This window comes from Homalodisca vitripennis, chromosome 1 (assembly GCF_021130785.1).
Source record: "Homalodisca vitripennis isolate AUS2020 chromosome 1, UT_GWSS_2.1, whole genome shotgun sequence".
NCBI lineage: Eukaryota > Metazoa > Arthropoda > Insecta > Hemiptera > Cicadellidae > Homalodisca > Homalodisca vitripennis.
Genome location: NC_060207.1, coordinates 163,953,583 through 163,957,851, shown reverse-complemented (window position 1 = coordinate 163,957,851; position 4,269 = coordinate 163,953,583).

Sequence of the window (4,269 nt, the reverse complement as noted above, 5' to 3'; positions counted from 1 at the left end):
CAAGTTTGGAAAATCAAAATTCCAGAACAAAAATTGGAAAAAAACAAATTCCAGATCGTTTGTAAATGAGCTGACATCTGCACGTTATAGCCTCTAAAGCTCAGTGTGTGGAATATTGCGGCCATGTTTTATATATTCCTGGCAGCTTTGATATCAGTCTATATTCACGATGATGTTAATTTTACAATTTGTTTGTATCAGTTTCAAACAAATGCTTAATTTCTTTGCTAGTTTTATTCTTTGTGTTTTTGTAAAATTTATTTTTCCAGAGTCAAAATGTTATATATTTAAATATATTGATACAAGAAAGTTAGATTACTACAATTGTAACTCAATATATAGAAAAATCATATACTGGAATGGATACTAAAGTATGCGGTCACTCAAATAAGCTAGAAACATTATTATTGTTACTTATAGTAGTTGTACTTAAATAATAAAAAGACTTAAAAAATTACTCATAATTATAATTTAATATAGCTATATTATTTGTTTACTAAATACATTATCTATAGGTATGACAAATATTAAACATTTTATATAATTGAAAAAATCGAATATAATACATATATATTTTATTGGTAGTTTTCATAAAGGGTTAATCAAGAATTTCAGAGATGTAGAGTCGTAGGTGTATATCTGCGAAATGGAGAGTAAACAAATTTTCACTAATCTGTTTGTGCGTAATTTGGTGTTATTTACTATAAAATAATGTGTTTTAACTAATATAATCCCATTAATAATAACTATGAATAACTAATAAATAGAACCATTTTATCTAATTACACTTATTTATAAACGATTAATGCTGGAATGCCTTGGAACTTGAAAATTTTCAAGTATGTAATTGACACCTTGCTACATTTACAATAGTGTCTCCATACAATTACTGTTGTAATATTTTAAAACAGCCATGTGCTAGCAAATTACAAAAATGCTTATTAGTAATATAACTAAAATTTTTTATGTCACGACGTCACGTATACGGGAATATACAGTTTTCTCGATCAACACATAATTGACCCGAAAACTCAGCAAAATTGATATTCAATATTTTTTGAATTGAAGTCCATGACAAATTAATCATGCATATTCATGTTACATTTATATCACCAATAAGTTGTCTCTTTCTATTGAAAGAAGTGGACAAATTTCTTACAACTAACGTCAAATGTAAGTAATAATAGTTTTTGCAGAAAATATTCATACATTTTTATATATTAATTATTTGACCATGTGATTTAACAGAAAGCAGTGCCGGCTTCTACAAGTGACGTAGAATTTCCAGTTGACTGGTCAAAGAAGCTTCCTGCCATTGAAATACTCAGAACCTCACAAAGTCCTGCATATGTCTGTGTCCTTAACGGCACCATACTCTGTTATAATTAGTCTAATTCAAATGCAATTCTAAATTCTCAAAACAATTGCTTTTAAAAATAATAAATGTGTGTAAAATAAAAGTTTAAATCTAAGTTTGTAAATGTTTCGTCCTGTTAAATATCGCTTTTCTTCATAGTTAGTAAAATACGATTTCCTCATCAACTTAAATATTTAAACTTTCATGATGAATACATATACTGATATTGCTGTAATTAAAATGTAAAAGTATATTTTATTTATACATCAATTAAAGAAATTACTGTTTATCACTTTTTTACAATTACGTAAATCATCATTTTATTTAAAGCTTCCATATAGCAAGATAAAACGATATTACAATTTTTACTCTTCAATAAAAAATGTTAATTACTCCTATCAAATAAATTTCAAATAAACGTTATTTATGCAATATGTAATTGCTTAAAAATTGTAAAAGTAAACGGTGTGTAAAAATAAATAATGAAAAAATAGCTTATCTTATAAAAGCTAATTGTGCTTAGAATGTAGTTTATTTTGAAGGAAGGTATATCACTACCTAACAATATATTAAGTTTATTATATAAGAAGATATAAATTTAAATGCAACAATGAAGCTTATATTTGCCCTGCATATTAATATTTTTTGCTTTCTCTTCAAAGGGCATTTCAAATTCTTCTTTAGCACAATATTACAGTTTATCAGAAACTCTTCCTGTAATTTTTAGTAATTGATTAAAACAAGAAAAAACTAACTGTTGTGATGCTATTTCTAGTGATTTGTTTATTTATAAAACATATTGGAACTTTGCAGTATGATAAAAATTTCCAACGGAAAAGCCTCTATTGATACCTCTATACGTTTACTCATTTCTAATTAAAGTACGTTGCAAAAAAATATCCAGACACTAATACATAATACCGTCTAATAAAAGATATTAATAAAACTGCAAGTTAAATCCTAAATAAATAATGTAAATGGATTTTGGATTTTAAATATGATATTAAATTTGGTGGTAAATCTTCGATGTATAGTTAATGTTTTGGAAAACAATATTCAAATAATCTAAAAATTTATATAAATTATAACTGGTATCTTTATGCATTACAGATATTGCAGAAACACTTTTAAAATATAATTTTTTTTATTTTGACAAAAAGTATATATTTCTTTGAACTGTCTTAGACAGCTTACATTTAGTCCTATCGTAAAACAAAAAAAATATATACATACTATGATGCTTCTTACGTCAAAATGGAATATTTGGAAAAGAGAATTTGAAGTCCCTATACATAACTACTACTATTTAATGTTATAACACTGTTGTGTGCAATTTTCAATTATGCGTGAAGGGTTTGGTTGATGCTGTATTAAAATTTATTTACTTTTAAAACTCATATTTAAGAATAAAATGCTATGCAGCTGTGGTTTGTAGGATTTCAGCTCCACCTCTTTTAGTTTTATTGTGTTAACCCAAAAACAAAATATCTAATTTAGCAATATAGTAGAAATAGATGTAAATCTAATCCAGCCACTTTTAGATATTTATGTTCATTCAGTATGTCTTTTGGTATTGTATGAAGGAGAAATACATTTTCTAGAAGAAAGTCGTGAGATAATGTAAGTGAGCTGTGGTTCAGCCAAGTGCCACAATTAGATCCTGGGGAGACGGTTAGTGTCTCGCAGTGTAGTAAACGCTCGGTGTAAGTGGCCCACCAGTTACCACTTTATTCCAGAGATAAGATACTTTCCATTCCCTTGTTTCACTATAACACTCGCTATATCTCAAGGTAACATTTAATTTGTTTGAGAATGGTATGAGAAAGCAGGAGTATTGAACAAAAATATTTGTGTTAATAATTTTATTGTTTTTACGGAAATGAAATTATATATATGTTTACAATTATATATATATATAAATATATAAATATATATATATATATATATATATATATATATATATACACAAGGTATTTGAAAAGTCTGGGTACGGTTTAATATTTTAAAAACCATAGCAGATAACATCTATAAACTTTGCACAGTGTCATATGGCTATGTAAACTATTTTTCCTTGCTATTACCATGACATGTCAACCATGGGGGGACGGCCCACAGAGGAAAACATGGAAATGTTAAATTAACGCATGGGTCGAGCGATACCTTATTTTAAAGAGCTCACTTAGTAGAGTTGAATGCCACAAACCGCACCTCAAAAGGTTTATCCAATCAGAAATGGCGGGTTGTTTTAGGTACACATTGTGAAGTACATTATGCGCTGCCATTTTTGACTGGATCGTCGTGTTCCTTTAGGAATGCACAAGGATTATTTTTATCTTGGATGTGTTGCAATTTGAATGACTATCAACTGTAAAAAATTTACATGTTTTTTATGATCACCATTAAAAGCTTTTGCTAGTGGATATATTATTTACATCATTTAACTCACACATACGCACGCAAGTACGTTTACACACACACACACACACACACCCACACACTTATTTAATAAAAAATTTTGCAGGAGCTATTAGGTAATTGACAGATAAACATTATCATAATTTCCTATCACACATATTCGTAGATTTTAATTGCACATATATTATAACAGCTAATCTAAATTTAGCTTAAAGTACCTAAGACACGTAATTTAATAAGCAGTATGGAGCTGACTTTGTGTTTGATATTATCATAAACTAACAATTTTTAATTTTTCATTAGAGTTAAGAGTAAATGTTTTTGAGTATTCACAACCTCGGGTGTGGGATGTGGGCGAGATCCGAGGGTGAAGACCGACAAGCGAGAGTCTGACTGACTGGCGGGCGGGCAGCGGCTGTGCCGGTATTCTTGTGGCCGGCTTGTGTGAGTATTCTACTTTCCTAGGGAGGGGCGCAAGTCTATATATGTTACCCTGT